The sequence below is a fragment of the Crinia signifera genome, chromosome 5 (genome assembly GCF_055691185.1).
Source record: "Crinia signifera chromosome 5, ASM5569118v1, whole genome shotgun sequence".
Classification (NCBI taxonomy): Eukaryota; Metazoa; Chordata; class Amphibia; order Anura; family Myobatrachidae; genus Crinia; species Crinia signifera.
The window spans coordinates 167,330,882-167,350,665 of record NC_139221.1 but is presented as its reverse complement, the minus strand read 5'-3'; positions in this window follow the sequence as shown (position 1 = coordinate 167,350,665).

Below are 19,784 nucleotides of genomic sequence, written 5' to 3'. Positions count from 1 at the left end.
GAGAAACATTATTCTGCTAGCAAATACACAGATTAGTCAATTATTTATTGCTCTGTTTTCTCAATTTATGCAACAGATTACTGACTTTATTTATATTTCATTATAATTCCATCACTTTTTATAAAAATGTGGTCTTATTTTTGTTACATTTAAATAATGGAGATATTGGACACAAATGGCACTTATTTTAATCAACTAATTAACCAATAAAAGAGTGAAATTTAATGTATAATAATACATTGATTGATTAATACTCAGCACACAATAATACACAATTAATAGATAAATGAATTTCCATTTTACAGTACTTTTAAATCCTCAAATGTAAATTACACCTAATAAGACTGTTAGGATGAACTGTAAATCTCTGCACTATGTAGTGACAGTCCAATATAAGATGCTTATAATGTTTTCACATAGGTGTAGATTTTTAGTGCAAAGAGCATTTTGCTCGACCTCTCCTCATGAAAAAATGTAACTCTCAGCACATGAATCATTTCAGTAAGCAGGTACAGTAGCTTATACCTGGGTGACCAAGGTAAGATGCACAGCATACAGTATAACTCACATTCATAGGTAACGGTATGTAAAAGTGTTCCGCAGTCTGAAGTCTCAAGATGTACTGTATGTGGCAGACTGCAGTACAACTGCCAGACACCCCATATCCGTCTGACAGGGTCACACAGAGTCATGGCTATAAGTTTTGTGAACCCAGCATGTGTGAGTTCTGTGCGAGTAGGTGGAAAACATGGAAGTGAAGAGACAAAGAGAGAACCCTGACTGGGAATCGAATCCAAGTTTCAGCAGAGAGAGCTGTATCCTGACCACTGGATCAGCAGGGAGTTGGTTTTGATACCAGAACGGTGAATGTATGGCTGTATGACTGAACTTTACTGGTTATCACTGCTCTATGGATATTGAATAGAACTGGACCTGACTGGATACTGGATACAACTGGACCGGGCTGGATGCTTGATATGAATAGGACCGGACCGGGCTGGATATGGATACAAATGGACCAGGCTGGATGCTGGATATGAATAGGACTGGACCATGCTAGATACTGGATATGAATAGGACTGGACTGGATACTGGATACAACTGGACAGGGCTGGATGCTGGATATGAATAGGGCTGGACCTGGCTGGATACTGGATATGACTAGTCCGGGCTGGATGCTGGATAGGAATGGAAGCAGACTGTGAACCGGACTGGGAACCAGATTATAGCTTTGGAGTGGCTGGGTAACAAGAGCAGAGGCTTACAGGAACCAGGGTTGTCAGTACTGTTCTCAAGGGAAGCTCATATGCTAAGCTCACACTAAGCTGTGTGACTAGAGGAACTGACAGACTTTGAATCCTTGGTCTCTCTATTTATACCTCTGGGTCCTAGGCAGCGGCGTAACTATAGCACCGTGCATGTGGGGGCGCCGGGAGCTGCGGTGCTATAGTTAACCCCCCCAATCCCCCGCAGACTTACCTATCTCGCTGGTCCCGGCGGCTCCGTTCTTCTGCTGAGGACCACCACAAAATGGCCGCCCCCATATAGCACACAGTTCTCTAAAACTGTCTGCTGTATGGGGCGGCCATTTTCTGGTGGTCCTCAGCAGAAGAACGGAGCCGCCGGGACCAGTGCGATAGGTAAGGCTGTGGGCGATTGAGGGGGGGTTTGCATGGGCGACGGGGCTGCGGGGCGGGGGGTAGGGGTGCGCGGCGGTAGGGGTGCGCAGCGGGGCGGCGGGGGGGGGCACCCAAAACGTAGTTAAGCCACTGGTCCTAGGTGATTCGTGACTAGAGTCAGGTAATTCAGAGAGACTCAGGCTAACAAGGGTTGGATAGCTCATGGTCAGATTATCAGACCCTGCAATGTCAGTACTCCAGGTAGGCTTTGAAGTGAAGATAGGCCTAGTAGGCTGTAAAACAGGTGTCTAATCAGGAGTAGGCAGCAGAGATTGCAGACTACATGCTGATCTGAAAATGCAAGCCACAGGATTATACTGAGTTAATCCGCTAAGCATGAAAATAACAGTCAGGATCCTGACACACAGTATGTGTGGCAATATAGCTGGGCACTTCAAAGAAGACTTTATGCAGACCTGTAATCAAGGCTTCAATTTTTGCAGATGGCCACAAAATTGCTGCACTGCAGGTGGGGCAGATGTAACATGTGCAGGGAGAGTTAGATTTGGGTGAGGTGTGTACCAACTGAAATCTAAATTACAGTGTAATAATAAAGCAGCCAGTATTTACCCTGCTCAGAAACAAAATAACTCCCCAAAATTTAACTTTATCTGCATATGTTACATTTTTTTTGATTGAAAAAGCAGGTCTTTATTGTACATAAAGAATGCAAAAAACAGACGATAACAAATATCACACATACACCGTGTCGCAGCACAGCCAAAACACAGTACACATGCAAACAGTATAGTACATATTATAAAATACAGTACAAGATAAACTCACACTATAGACTATACTATGCACTATGCATTCTTAAGGTTTCATTTACACAACAGTATACAAGACTATGGGTGTGGAGGGTAGGGGTGAGGGAGAAGGAATCACATGCCCAAAGCTTTATTGACCAGACAGACACATATAAGGGGAGGGCAATAAATAGAAATACATCAACAAAACAATAGACCTTGTGAAGTGAGGGGGAAGGGGCCACGGTCCCAAAGTCTTATAAAACAGTCCAAACAAGTGGAAAGGACCAGAAGAAAAGGGGTTTAGTCCTCTTCTTCCTCAGGGCTATCCCAAATGGAATAGTCTCTGAGCAGGCTGTGAACCAGTCTGCGGCAGTCCTGAACGGACATTCTCTCCCTCCGCAATATGAGACGATTTCTGGCAAACCACAAAGCATCCTTAACACAGTTTATAAGGCGCCAGGCTTCCAGGGTCGCCCCATATGTGTGGGTGCCCGGGAATAGTCCATACAGTACCGAAAGGTATGAAAGACAGTTCCTGGGCACGGAGTCCTTGAATTCAGTCTCTAGGGCATCCAACAACAACTGTGCCTAGGTGCAGTCCCAGAAGATAACACAAACAAAAAGAAGAGGTGAAAGAGGGCAGCCTTGTCTGACCCCAGACATAACTGAGAAGGGGTCAGTCTTCCAGCCGTTCACCAACACCGAGCTGTGGATATCAAGGTACATCAGGTTAACATAAGAACAGAAAAGCTCACCAAGACCAAATTTACGCAGTACCTTTCCCATCAGCTCATGGGAGACACGGTCAAAGGCCTTTTCCTGATCAAGACTGATCAGGGCCGTGCACACGTTACGGTCTTTCACGTAATGGACCATGTCTCTGAGGAGGGCAAGGCTGTCTGTGATTCTGCGACCGGGAATGGCGCAGGTTTGGTCTGGATGAACGATCTGCCCAATGACAGCCTTCAGCCGGTTGGCCAGTACCTTGGCGAGGATTTTGTAGTCCACGTTCAGAAGAGAGATGGGACGCCAATTTCTCAGGTCACATCTCTCCCCCTTACGCTTATACAAGATCGTGATCATTCCTTCCCTCAGCGAAGGAGGCATTTTGCCCTCCACCACCATCTCCTCGTACAGCTCAAGCAGGTCCGGGCCAATGAGGTCCTACAGCGCAACGTAAAGCTCCGCTGGGAGACCATCACTGCCCGGAGTCCTGCCTCGCCTAAAGGATTTAGCGGCAGAGAGCACCTCCTCCAACGCCAAGGGAGCATCCATGGCTGATTTACCTGCAGGATCAATAGTGTTAGTGATACCTGACAGGAACTTATCCGCCTCATCGGTGTCTGTAGTTTTAGGGGAGTAGAGGTCGCTGTAGTAGTCGCGGACGACCTTCATCACGTCCTCCTTCCCCTGTCTGGGGATGCCATTCTCATCACGCAGCTCAGTCAAGGGAGTGTGGCCAGAGTGGAGTTTCCTGAAAAAGAAAGAGGTACACTTCTCACCCTTCTCCAGATTCTTCACCTTGGAACGGAAGACGATACGTCTGGACTCCTCCTCAAAGTGCCTTTTCAGGCATTATATGGGGATTAATACTCATTGCCAAGGGGTTAATGTCCATTGACAGGGGTTAATGTCCTTTGCAAGGGGTTAATGTCCATTGCCAAGGGGCTAATGGCTGTTGCCAGTGGTTAATGTCCATTGCCAGGGATTAATGCTTGTTGCCAAGGGGTTATGTCCATTGGCAGGGGTGAATGCTCGTTGTCAAGGGGTTAATGTTGGTTGCCAAGGGGTTAATGCTCGTTGTCAAGGGGTTAATATTCAGGCAGGTGAGTGAGAAGGATCACAGTGCTGAAGCGTTTCCAGGAAGTGCTGGTAACACTAAAGCACTGTGCTTCCTTTCAGACACTAGAGGTCAAATATGACCTCCAGCATCTTTCTAATCTGAAGTGAGGAATGTGCACTGTGCAGGGGAAGACGGCGGCAGCAGACACACAGGAGGGAGCGCAGCTGGCTGGACACACATGAGGGCGGGCGGCCAGACACATGGTAGGGCACAGACAGGCAACAGTGGTCGAGCCAGCAGTTTCATTCAGGCGAGCTATCGGTAGCTCGCAAGCGACGGGTTGGCGACCACTTTCCTAGCCAGAAACAAAGCTATGGGGGCCTCCATGGGTCCCAATCTAGTTGAAGTGCTTTGATGCCACACTCATGGGGTATCACCGTATAGAAGGAATTGACATCCATGGAGACAAGCCATCATCGGGGATGTTACCTAGTCTATCTATTTTCAAAAGAAAATCAGACATGTCCTGCAAGAAACTGGGCAGTTGCCACACCATTGGTTGCAAAAAACTGCCACTAGTGACTTGTGATCTGATGGGATTATCAATTAAGATATAATGCAATTTTTCGTCTATCCAGCGATGTGATACAGCATTGTTAATCAAATTATGCTTTGCTTTGATCTCATACATAGGATTAGACTGCACTATATCAAAAGTAGTCCTGTCATTTAGCTGCCTCTGGATTTAATGAACATCATCAATCAAGTCTTGGACAACGATTGCCCCACCCTTATCGGCCTGTCTGAACACAACCTGTTAATATTTTATCAGGTTTATAAGGGTTTCCCTCTGATCCTTTCACAGGTTATCATAAAATCTCACATTATTAGTGTCACACATATCATGATCAACTAACTGCAAGAAAGTATGTATGCTGGGATTATGTGACTGAGGGTCGAATCTGCTAGGTCTATTGAAATGTGGGATATCTATATTGTCATCCATCATATCACAAAAAAATGCACGTAATCACAGTTTGCAGCCAATTTAGTAATTATCCACAGTTAACTCAAATTTATTCTGTTTAGCAGTTGGTATGAAAAATAACCCAAGTACTAGTACTTCAAATTCAGTAGGACTGAGGGGTATACTAGATAGATTAAAGATCACTTCAGAGTTTTTCTGCCACTCCCCTTTCTTCCTCCTCTGGCCACCACTTCTTGTGGGGTATTTTTTACACTGGCGGGGGGTCGCTCTGTTGGTTTGTGGGTGCCCCGGCCTAAAAAAGGAATTCTCGGTGGTCTTGAGGTGACTGAATCACTATCTAAGTTAAAATAATAGTTCTCAGCTTCCCATGCCATTATGTGCCTCTGAGAGGTAGCAGTTTGGCGGGGTTAAGATGAGCGTGTTTTTCCTTTCAACCACCGGTACACAATATGACTAGTATAGTCGGAATTCACTGTTTTGAGTTTCTTCTTTTTAAAGAGAAGGAGGGTGGGGCACAAAGTGTCCCTTGAGGGCGCCAATAAATGGGTGACTCTGCTAGAGCAGCGGTTTCGTAAGTAAGGGTGTCAGGCCCAAACACAAAATATAGAAAGAAAAGGGGGTGTGAAACCACGCTTTTACCAGTTAATGTGCAGCAGGTGAAAAATAAAAATACATTTATTATAAAAATACACTTAGAAAATTCACTTATAAAAACATATATAATTATATGCAGTAGGCTGGTACTGATTGCTAATAATATGGAGCCGTGATAGTCACCCAGATTTTCTCGTGTTTGAGAGTCCCAGTGTCCGTTCCTATGGATGTCTCCTGAATGTCCCAATAAATGTGCCGATAGGACTGTTGATAATAGGTTCTCCTCTGGCCTAGGGAGCCCCTGTTGGTATCGGGCTCGACCTAGTGGGTAATTTTCCGGCCCAGGGAGCCCCTGCTGGAATAGGGCTCAACCTGGTTGAGAGGTGCAGTGTCCTGATAAGTGCGGGTGCTGGGGTGTTAATTCAGGAGAGCTGGTCCGGTCACAAGTAGATGTCTGGGTCTGGGTTCCACTGTGGGTGTCAGGGCTCCACCACACCTGCGTGGGTGTGGTGGAGCCCTGACACCCACAGTGGAACCCAGACCCAGACATCTACTTGTGACCGGACCAGCTCTCCTGAATTAACACCCCAGCAGCCGCACTTATCAGGACACTGCACCTCTCAACCAGGTTGAGCTCTTTTCCAGCAGGGGCTCCCTGGGCCGGAAAATTACCCACTAGGTCGAGCCCGATACCAACAGGGGCTCCCTAGGCTGGAGGAGAACCTATTATCAACAGTCCTATCGGCACATTTATTGGGACATTCAGGAGACATCCATAGGAACGGACACTGGGACTCTCAAACACAAGAAAATCTGGGTGACCATCACTGCTCCATATTATTAGCAATCAGTACCAGCCTACCGCATATAATTATATATGTTTTTATAAGTGAATTTTATAAGTGTATTTTTATAATAAATGTATTTTTATTTTTCACCTGCTGCACATTAACTGGTAAAAGCGCGGTTTCACACCCCCTTTTCTTTCTTCTTTTTAAAGGATACAAGATCAGTCTGGTATTTATTGATTTGTTCACCCAACTTAAGTAGTCAATCCTCAGTTTTTGCAGATTTTAGATGACCCAGGTGTAGCGTGTTGAACTCAGTGATCTCAAGACAAACCTTGGATATTTCTGTACCAACCTCCTCTATCACAAGTAAGATCAGATCAAGAGAACACTCGTTCAACATGCCACACCAACGAGTACAGAAGGCCAAGTTATTGTGTCCCAATGTAGGGATATTGCTGACCCTAAAGCCCCTTGGTATTCTTTTATTTCTATAGTATTCTGATAGAAATTGGTCGTGTAGAGTCAAATCTACTTCACAGCGTTTTATTCTCAAGATGTTATGATACAGGTCTACAGGGGTATCAGCCAGTAATTAACCAAATTCAGACAAATCAAAGAGTACTGTAGTTTATCGGAATCATCTGTGAGTGACACAAGATTATCATGTGCTCGATCTAGTGTCAAGTCATCTAGAAATATGTATTCTTGTGACATAGCAAATCAATATTGCAATAAATCTTTAACAAAAAATGACACCAAGGCTGGATGGAGACATCACAGAACAGTCAATCTTTTACGAATCAGTAGAATCAGAAAAAAAATATTAAAAACAAAGAAATATGCCGGACCATCAAAGTATCAGGCATACCATACAATTGATAATAATTCATGAATCTAAACTTTTTGCTCAGGTCTCAAGGTATCGTCTATTGAAGAAATTGATTTCATAGACCAACGTTTGTTTTAAAGATTTATAGTGCTGAAAAATGGGGCTAGCACAAAGTCCAAAGACATAGCCAAAGTCCCATGTACAAATATCCGGAAAGTCCGCACCTATAACATCCTATGGGCCAATGCAGGGGTGCTCACTCCAGGGAACCAATGTCCAATAGATAATAGAAAATATTGAGGACACTCACCTTTTTGATGAACACGAATTTGTCATGGTTTAAAGCTTACACAGACATATTGTTTGTTGTTAATGTTTTGATCCCATTAAGGACCTTTGTCAAAACCACAGCAATGGACAATGATCCTTCCACCCCAAGCACCTAATTTACAATGGCACAAGGTATATATAGGCAAATAGGTCACATGGGTCTATTACAGAACAATCAGAGTTGTCTGCTCAACCAACTCATATTTCTACTGCAGCCAATCACTTAACAATAAATGGATCCAAATGCTAGCATGGCGTTTTTACTATATATTTCATAAAGGCTGCAGATATAGCATGGGAAAATGACTAAATTCCCAAAAATTTGAGTCGGTCCGTCTGGACCGGAAATGCATGCCCTTGACCGGAAGTGTGTAAACGCACATTCCCAGTGTGATTGTTTTTAACAGATCAGAGTCTAAGATAACTCCACCTACTATATCTCATCTGTCCGGGCTTGTAGAATGCATACCAACCCAGAAGTGCCTCAAGAGGCTGACTGAAGCTATAGTGACAGCCTGACATAACAATGCTCATGTGGGGGTCATCAAGCCCAACATTCTACAAAATACTATAGAAAAAAATGGGGTATATATCTGTCTGTGCACTGGGAGCTGCCTATAATCAAACTGAGATAAGGTTACCACCTAGTACCTTTAAAACATGTGAAAGTGGGGAAAATCTCAATTTTAAGAAAATGGGCGCTTTGAAATAAAAATGGCTCGTACTCCCCTGTTTAGATGGTATGTCACGATGAGTCTCCTCAATCCGTTATTCTCATAGTATGGAATGTATGAAAAGACAAGAAGGGGAGAGAAGGAGGGCAAATCCCCTTGTGTGATACAGTTTTAACAGCCAAATTCTGCTGTCAACAACACTATTAAATTACGTGGCTCACACAGTATCGTAAGATTATGTGTTGGGGTGTTAACCCCTTTTCATCACACTCACAATGAGTTATAATTTAAACAAGCAGGTAGTAATCCTCAAGGCAAGATCAAAATAAAGATAGTATTGTAGGGCATCTACCCCTAATCAAATTACTCACACAGAGCTATCTGGTAATAGTGTATCTGGTGGGTCTTTTTGTCTCCTCCTCTGGCTCGTTCCAACTGCTGTGTGATGCTTTTTAGATATCAAAAATGTGAAACGACCAGATGGATACTATGATTTAAAAACATATGTATCTTTTATTTAAAAAAACATCAGACAATAATTAAAAAATGTGTAACATGAACCAAGGGAAAACACTTAGCTGGGTAACACCAGGCTGGGCTGGAATATTTAATGTGACCTGGACAAAAAATGGGGCCCCGTCTCGAGTCCAGGTGAATAAGCCAAGTCCGCACTGGTGTGCCAGTCAGTGTATCCTATGGTCCTCCTGTAGAGAGCTCCCACCGACGTGTTTCAATCCTTATGTATCTTTTTCAAGGTGTGCTCTCTCTTTCCTATGGCTAGTTTAAATAGGCTTGGTAATTGCCTCTTCAATGCAGGTGTTGATCCCTAATGGGTAATCACCCGCCCCTGTATGTCCATACAATTCTCCTATTCTTTGTATAGAGCTGTTTTACATTATGCATGTTCCCGGCTGCCGGATGGCTATATCCGGTTTGCGGTCGTCTTTTCCGGTCCATCCCCGCTGTGTTCGTCTCCCCGGCGGCTACATCTTTGTGTTCCGCCTGTATACATATCTTCTGGCCGCGATGTTTACTTCCGGCCACGTGGTTTGCGTCTCTCGGACGTCATTTCCGGTCCGGCCGTATGTCCCCGCAATGTTTTCCATCCTGAAAGTCCACGGCAACAGGTCACCTGTTATTCAGTTCCTATGGCACGCAGCGGTTTCTGTTCATTTCCGAAGTGCTTAAGGGGGAACTCTGTTATATCAGAGGGGGTTCCTAAGGATAAAAAGGCACTACTTAGCAGCATAATGGGGTTTATTTCTGACAGTATAAAACATAATAGATTACTGGCTAAAAGCAAGAATGACTATGACAACTTTTAATTCATATTATAAGACCCACAAAGAATAAACACCTTTTGTAAAATATATATTAAAAAGCATCCATTTATATGTAGTTATAAAAACCACTTAAGCTCGAAATCTTGATTCAAGCCCTTTGGGGGGCAGGGCAGAGACAACGAGGCTCGAAGATGAAACATCATTATGCGAGAGGGAAACGAGGGGGGAAAATGCAATCAAAACTCAGGAAGAAGAAAAATAGATTGAAGAAAAAAATAAAGAATAAGAAGATTAACAAAATAACTATGAACCCACAAAAAGGGAAAGTCAAAATCTTCAACCTGAGCACACACTTACTAAATCAACAAGAAAGGTCAGTCCTGGAAAAGGGGATTAAATATGCCCCAGCTAATAAGATAAATGAATTTGAATTATACATAGACATCCAGAAGTATGTACGTAAGCTCACGTTAAAAAAATTCTTCATTTTGAAAGAAAATGAGAATACACCGGAAGAGACAGATGAAACAGAAGAAACAGTGCAAACCAAATTTAAACCAAGGTCTTCATTCTTCCCAGCCCATATCAAAGGGAGCTTTATCGATGTCTTTGCAACGCAGGTGTTAGAAGATCTTGAGGAAGTGACAAAAAAGAAAATCAAATTCAGTCTTACGCATAAAAAGATGCTTGCATTGGACACCCTGAAGAAGAATGATGAAATTACGATCAAGCCAGCGGACGAAGGGGGTGGAGTAGTAATCATGAATACTACGGATTATGTGGAAGAAGTCTACAATCCACTTGGAGATTCCATAATTTATACAAAAACTCAAAAAAGATCCAACAACAGAATATATGAAAAGTTTGGAAATTTTAGTGAAAAAATATGAAAATAACAGTGTTTTAAACTCTATTGAATCAAAATTCCTCATTACAGAAAATCCACAAATCCCGGCTATTTATGTACTGCCCAAAGTGCACAAAGACCCAGTAAATCCCCCGGGACGTCCCATCGTCTCTGGGGGTGGACTCCTTGACAGCTAATTTATCTGAATTTGTAGACTACTATCTACAACCACTGGTCCAAAATAATAAATCACATCTAAAGCACACCAGAGATGTTTTCAATAAATTAGAAGATCTAACTTGGAAAACAGACTACATCCTGGTGAGTGCAGACGTTAGTTCATTGTACACTATTGTAAATAACATAACCATGGATCAATGACCGTCAAGGAATCTTTAAGGACATCAACCCTCAGCACCCCATTGCAAGAATTTATCCTGGAGGCTATACCTTATATTTTAGAACATAATTATTTTGTTTTTAAAGGTGATTTTTATCTTCAGCAGAGAGGAACCGCTATGGGCACCAGGTTTGCCCCAAGTTATGCAAATCTATTTATGGGTTATTGGGAAGATCAATTCATTTGGACCAATAACCCATATGGGGCAAACCTGGTGTCCTGGTTCCGCTACATAGACGACATCCTTTTTATCTGGAGCAGAAGCATGGAACATCTAAATCTTTTTTTGCGAATTTTTAAACAACAATCCTTTTAATATTAAATTAGCTTTTAATATAGACAGATGCACTTTACATTTTTTAGACCTTACTATCTATATCAAAAATGAGAAAATTTGCACAAAAACATACCAAAAACCCACTGATTCGGTGGCTTATATACAAGCTGACAGCTGCCACCACAGAAATTGGCTAAATGGAATACCAGGAGGCCAATTCAAAAGAATAAGAAGGAACTGTACAGAGGACAGCACTTTTGAAGACCAGTCAGAAAAAAAGAAGGAGGCATTCAAATCCTGTGGGTATGAGCAGATGAGTATAGAAGCAGGTTTGGAGAAAGCAAGAGCTACAGAAAGAAGAAGTCTCCTCCAACCCAAAGAAAAAAACAAAGGGAATTATAGAGCCATGTGGGCATTTATAACAAAATATAATGCACAACGTCAAGAGATAGAAAAAGCTTTTAGAAAAAACTGGCATATTGTAAAACAGGATCCTGTTCTGGAAGAACTACTAACAGGAAAGCTGGTACATATATATAGAAGATCGGACAATATTAAGAACAAATTGGTACGTCGTTTATGTCCAGCAGAACCATTGAGACAAAGTTACAACAGGTCCATCGGATTCTACAGATGCGGTCTTTGTCTGGGATGTAGAAATATCACCTATCCTCAATTATCCAAGATTGAGTCTATCTCTATCAATGGTCAAGATACAAAAATAAAAGAGTTCATCACGTGCAATACTCAGAACATCATTTATGCGATAGAGTGCTCCTGTCACAAATTTTACATCGGACGTACATCTAGACCCCTCAAAACTAAAATAGGAGAACATTTGAGGAATGTCAGAAGGGGTCTTGAAACACACTCCTTGTCCGCACATTTTAAAAAATGACACCAATGCTCCATTAAAGAAATTAAAGGATTCTGGGGAATCAAATTAGTGAAAACCACAGAAAGAAATAAAAATCTGCCCAAACTTTTAGCTCAAACAGAAATGAAATATATTTATAATCTTAAAACACTGGCCCCAAAGGGCTTGAATCAAGATTTCGAGCTTAAGTGGTTTTTATAACTACATATAAATGGATGCTTTTTAATATATATTTTAGAAAAAGTATTTATTCTTTGTGGGTCTTATAATATGAATTAAAAGTTGTCATAGCCATTCTTGCTTTTAGCCAGTAATCTATTATGTTTTATACTGTCAGAAATAAACCCCATTATGCTGCTAAGTAGTGCCTTTTTATCCTTAGGAACCCCCTCTGATATAACAGAGTTCCCCTTAAGCACTTCGGAAATGAACAGAAACCGCTGCGTGCCATAGGAACTGAATAACAGGTGACCTGTTGCCGTGGACTTTCAGGAAGGAAAACATTGCGGGGACATATGGCTGGACCGGAAATGACGTCCGAGAGACGCAAACCACGTGGCCGGAAGTAAACTTTGCGACCAGAAGATATGTATACAGGTGGAACACAAAGATGTAGCCACCGGGGAAACGAACACAGCGGGGACGGACCGGAAAAGACGACCGCAAACCGGATATAGCCATCCGGCAGCCGGGAACATGCATAATGTAAAACAGCTCTTTACAAAGAATAGGAGAATTGTATGGACATACAGGGGCGGGTGATTACCCATTAGGGATCAACACCTGCATTGAAGAGGCAATTACCAAGCCTATTTAAACTAGCCATAGGAAAGCGAGAGCACACCTTGAAAAAGATCCATAAGGATTGAAATGCGTTGGTGGGAGCTCTCTACATGAGGACCATAGGATACACTGACTGGCACACCAGTGCGGACTTGGCTTATTCACCTGGACTCGAGACAGGGCCCCATTTTTTGTCCAGGTCACATTAAATATTCCAGCCCAGCCTGGTGTTACCCAGCTAAGTGTTTTCCCTTGGTTCGTGTTACACATTTTTTAATTATTGTCTGATGTTTTTTGGAATAAAGGATACATATGTTTTTAAATCATAGTATCCATCTGGTCGTTTCACATTTTTGATATCTAAAAAGCATCACACAGAAGTTGGAACGAGCCAGAGGAGGAGACAAAAAGACCCACCAGACATGCTATTACCAGATAGCTCTGTGTGAGTAATTTGATTAAGGGTAGATGCCCCACAATACTGTCTTTATTGTGATCATGCCTTGAGGATTACTACGTGCTTGTTTGAATTTTAACTCATTGTGAGTGTGATGAAAAGGGGTTAACATCCCAATACATAATCTTACGATACTGTGTGAACCACGTAATTTAATAGTGTGGTTGACAGCAGAATTTGGCTGTTAAAACTGTATCACACGGGGGGATTTGCCCTCCTTCTCTCCCCTTCTTGTCTTTTCATACATTCCATACTATGAGAATAACGGATTGAGGAGACTCATCGTGACATACCATCTAAACAGGGGAGAACGAGCCTTTTTTATTTCAATGCGCCCGTTTTCTTAAAATTGAGATTTTCCCCACTTTCACAAATTCTACAAAATACATATATAGTCAGATCAACAATTATGGCTTATTGTGATGTGAATTTAGAACATTTTCCATGCATATATTTTTATATATAATATTGTGTAACCCAGCTATACATGGTCACTTTTGTCCCTCTATTGCCATATACCTTACCTCATAAGCCAACTGATTCATCATATTAATGCTATACATATATACTATTAATCACACACAGAACATATAACATAAAAACACCATTAAAATCAGATTGCAGTCTTAGTTGTGAACTGCCAGGCAAAAAAAAATAAAAAAATTGATCAAAATTATATAAAGGATAGTATATATAGTTTACGAAAAAGGGAATTTCACTCCAGGCGCTGCAATCTTTAGAGCTGCATATGATACTTCAAAAAGAGGTCACCGGACCTCAGAAAGACAATACTACAACAGACAAGAGAAGTCTCACGTGCGCTAAAAAGTCCATATGTATGTAATCCTTGGAAGGATTAAATTTCTTTTCTTTCTTCTTTCCCGTTTCACACAGTTCCGTATATATGGAGAAACAGAAAAAATATATATACCAATTAGTGATATATAAGCACTGGTTACTTCTTTTCCTTTCCCAGTGGGATCTAGAAGAACAGAGAGCGTATTCCCAAGATTTCCAAAGTGATCCAAAGCGGTTTATAGGGTCACCCCACTCGTGTGTATAGGACCTATGCTCACATGTATGCTTACACAAGACAGGGTGTGTGAACTCTTATAAAGGTATCTTTTTTTCTCTCCAAATACGACTCCAATAGTCACGACAAATGCAAATTCCTTTTTATTCTTTAAAAAATCACAGCAGGGCAGGGATAATATAATGACAGCCTTTCTACCATATAAGATGTAACCCGGGTGTAGAATATGGTACTAGATACTGCCAAATACTGCTCCACAAACTCTGCTGCTCACATGAATTTGACCAGACACTAAGTTTTCTACGCGTTTCAGCACGCTGCGGTGCCTTTTTCAAGATAAAGTGTCTGTAAACAACGAGTTCAAACAAATAAGGGACGGATAAAAAAGTTTTCCATATAAAAATATTTGTATATAAAAAATATATTCCATATATCCGTATATATAGTATCTAACTATACAGAGTTATAAAAAATACAAGCTTCACTAAAGACCCATTGGAAAAGCGGAAACACTTTTTAAAAAAAAGTTAATCCAATACTGGAAAGAAGGATTGACCAAATCCAGAAAATGAGTGGAAAGAACAGAAAAAGGGTGGTGGTATATATATATATATATATATATATATATATATATATATATATATATATATATATATATATATATGTCCAATGCACTCACAGTTACTATTAATCCTTTGGGTGGTGTTCCCATCTGGCTCGCATTTGAATATACAGTCCATATCCACAGTTTCTCATAGAATCAGGGCACTCACCAAAACAGCAGTAGATCAATGCTTTTTATTCCATCACAATATTTAGTAGTAAGCCGACGTTTCAGACCTGTCCAGGCCCTTATTCATGGCAGTCCAACTCCACATAAAAAATGCAACTATATATATATCTACCAAATTCCCTGCAAAATCCATTCATGGTCACCACCATCTCGGATGCAGTCAGCCAACTCGCCACAGTCAAGACCAGCTGACCGCAGTTTGGACCAGCGGACCAACTGATCAATCAGCTTCCACTCTAGGAGGTACTTTCTACATAGAAAAAATTCACCAGTACAACATTGCAGAGTGGAACAGTGGAGAGAAATATAGCTTCTTCAGATTTCCGTTTGTATCAGAGTCAAAGGATCACTCCTCGTCTTGCTTCAAAGACATTGTACCACTTTCAGTCTGTGTTTCTCCAATTTGAAAAGCCAAGCTGCCCTCTCTCACAGATAAGTCATGACTGGGTAGCAATGCAGGCCTCCTGTAGTTTATTTGTAGATGCTAAGCTCTGATAAGGGTCCCACTGGACCCCTGGGGTAATTAACCTTCTTTGAAGCTCTGTGGCTATAATGAGATACTAGCAAGTCCATTAGAGATAAACAGCCGACCAATCAGCTCCTAACTGCCATATTACAGGCTGGGTTTAAAAATGACAGGTAGGAACTGATTGTCTGGTTGTTTATCATTCTCCACTTTATCACTTTTCGAAGCTTGACACATCTTGTCCACAGACTTTAGAATGACCTTTCACAAAGGATTTATTTATACTAGAGATGTGCAGGCCCTGATTTACTCTGATTTAGTCTGATTTCAAAGAAGGATCTTATTGGCTATCAATTGTCAACAACTGTCATGTGATTTGGGATAGCCAATAAGATCCTGCTTTGAAATCAGAGTAAATCAGAGCCTGCACAACTCTAATTTATACATGCAACATTAGAAGAGGCATGTTATTTGCCAATTCAATATCATTCGCAGATGTGCCCATTCTGACGTGAAATGGTCTCTATCGATACAACGTCTCTTTTCCGTGAAGCTACGCCCCAAAATTTATAAAGCGCGCCTTAGTTGTGCACTGTCCATAGTTTCAGAATGGAGGCACCAAAATGTCTAGTTACGGCATTGCTCCCCAGTGCCTATCCCTAACCTTCCCTCCTGCAGCCTTTTCCTTTACCCAGTGCCTAACCTCTCACAGCCTAGCCCTCCCCTCCAGCAGCCATAAGCTTCATACACAATAGAGGATATTGTGAACAACATCTCTCAGAAAGGGGCTTCTGAGTGATATCATTCACAATATCGTCTAGTGTGTGCACTCAATATTGTTAAAGATACACGCTCCTGCATGACTGATAGGCACCTTTATGCAGTAATGGTATTATTGGTGAGCCGTAACCATTCAGTACATAAAAATAAGGTGAAATTCAGATTTTTGGTGTTAAATTCACAAGTGATGATTGCATCACTAAAATAACCTTATTTTAACAACACAAACTTAAACATCTATTTTGTTGAAAATTTCACTCAAAATGGGATTAGAGGCCTGAAGCTTAAGCTACATTAGTTTAATACTAGACCCGCCAGATGTTTGCTCCACTGCAGTTTGAAACATTTCCCCCTAAAACTATAGCTTTGTATGAAATCAAGATACACTTGTTCAAATTGAGGCAAATGGCAATCCTTTAAGTGGGTTTTCTGGTGCTATATGAACAAGGCTCAGAGGTTTGCATTTAAATTATTCTTGCTTATTTGCAGCAGGAAGAGGGTTGGAAAAAACACTTTGCGCTGCTCAGTGGATAATAGTATATGTGTGAATTTCTGCCAAGCAAAAAGAGTACTGGACACACTTAAACAATTTTAAACTTTATATAAAATTAAATAATTAGACATACATACAAGACATAATATACAATAAAATATTGAAAAATGATTTTGCAAGCAAGGTGGCGTCGGTAGATTATAATAATCAAAAATAGGCTGATGATACTGTGGCTTTATCCGGATTTAATAAAAAAGAGTTAGTCAGGGGTTAATCAGGGGTTAATTCCTGAAGCTGGTTAGGTGGTTTATGGCAAACAGATGGTATTTGTAGCGGTTAATGGAAGCACATACAAAGCTGGTTAGCGAGTAGATGGTAAACGCATGAGGTCCAAGCATATATGTGTATCCTTAATTTATAAAGGCAATAGCGTATCTCACCCTCTCCTCCTTGTGATGTTTTTAGGGGGTAGGCGGGGAGCCAGATGTTTCTGCGGCTCAACCCGGGGGTGGTAGGTGATGATGTCCTCCGGTATAGCGGGGTAGCCAGCAAGATGCACGGGGAGCCTGATGTTTCTATGGCTCAACCCGGGGTGGTAGGTGGTGATGTCCTCCGGTATAGCGGGGTAGCCAGCAGGATGCACAGACTGTGCGCTTGTAAGAAATGCCGTATAATACGGGTAGCTCCAAGTGTGGGAGCGCAGTACACAGCGTGTAATCTGGATAGCTCAGAGTATGGGAGCGTGGTGCCACAGCGTGTAGTGCAGGTAACTCCGAATGCAGGAGCGCTGCGTCACAGCTGTGTCAGGGATTTCCAGAAGTCAGCCAAGGCAGATCTGACGTCAACGCGTTTCGTCTCTATGGCAACTAGAGACTTTTTCAAGACAATTTCTGGTCTCCACCTTTGAGTATTTATAGGGCTTGGTTTTCATTAATTAGTAATCAATTAATTCTAGACAGTTAAATAACATATAAATCTACATAAAAGAAGTGTGTCCAGTATTGTAACAATATAGCACATTAATATTTACATAAAATAGATTTCATTAGTTAGTATATAGATCGCAATTTCATCATAGAGTTTAATAGGTTAATTAATTGCATTCAATCAAAGTGATACATTCTCTGCTAGTACATAAAGCATTATAGGAGAGAGGAATAGGTCAGGGTAATTTGTGATGAGAATTCTCAGTTGATACAAGCTTCATTCTTATATATATATCTCTGCACTCATATCTAGACATATATAAGTCTTTCATAATTCCAAAAAATGAAGTAAAGAGAGAAATATATAAATATATAACAATTTTTTTTCCATATATATATATATAGAAAAATGGCATATAATAAAATAAATCAATAAAATCAATATATACATAAGAGTTTAGGTGAGAGAGTAAGTATAAGAAATAGGGAGTTGTTTAATTTTATTTTTGTTTTTCTTTTATTTAGTCAATTAAGTATTCATTCGCACAATGTTTTTATTTTATTTATTACTTTAGCGATATTTCAATAACAGAACAATAAAGGAAAATAGCCATCTAATAATATAAGATATATAAATAAAGTGTGTATATATATACAAATATTTGTAGAGGAGTACAGACAAAAATATGAAAATAAATAAATAAAGATGGAGAACCATCCAATAATCATTGATTCAGTAGTTTGGCTCAATTGTGTTGATATCAGGTTGCTGCCGTGTGTCCAAAAGTCCGGAGGGATTGGGGGGAGTGGCGACTGCAAACTGCTGGCGTCGCAAAACTGTGCGCCAGTAGTAGAAGCCAGTCTGCCCAATTCGTCCGGAGTGGAACTACCAAAAGTTGATATATTTACAATTATTTGCTGGTTTTTTAATACAGGAATTTATTGTCGGCTACAAAAAGATCGGGCTTACGCACTAAATTTATAAGGTGTTTATTAGAGGGAGATATATAGAGAAATATATATATATATATGGCATAGATAGAGAGTATGCATAAATTCTAATACGTATATATATATATATACATGTATGAATATGAAAAAAGAGGCAAGGGCATAGACATAAAAAATGGTATCAAATAAACAGAGGGAGTATAAGCGGTATGATGTGACAAAAATAGATAATAGCAATCCTTATAAGATAACCCACACATTTATTGTGTATTAACATAAAGATTCTGGGAGTGTAAAGCAATTTACAGTCAAGAGGAGGTTTTATAGAATTCCGCATCTACATGGAAGGGTGTAGTGTGGATGATCTAGATGGTATTAATCAATCCAAACAGGTTAGGTCCAGGGCTTCATTCATTCCCTGGGGACATAAAGTATCAAGTTTGAATATCCATGAGGATTCTGCTACGCAGAGTTTCCTGAATCGGTCGCCACCTCTCTTGGTGTTAACTATATGTTCAATACCCATGATGGTGAGTCCAATTGGGTCACCATCATGGTATTGAGAGAAGTGGCGAGGAACACTATGAGTAAATAATGTTTTAATAATATTGTTCCGATGCTCTCTGAATCTTGTTTTTATGCTCCGAGTAGTGCGCCCTACATATTGTAATTTGCAAGGGCACTCAAGAACGTATATACAATAGATTGTATCACAATTAATAAATTGTTTTAGATCAAACGTTTTTTTATTGTGACAGGAAGTTATGATATTTGTTTTATTAATCATGTGTTTACATGTCAGACAGACATTTTTATTGCATTTGTAATTTCCTAACGGTTTATTTGGAAACCATGTGTGCTGGGGAACTGATGGAAGTGGGGGTAGTAGACTTGGTGCTACCGAGTCTTTCAGATTTCTGTTCCTCCTAAATATGATTTTTGGTTTCATAGTGGACTTTTGCAGGACCTTGTCATGTTTGAGAATCTCGAAATTATTT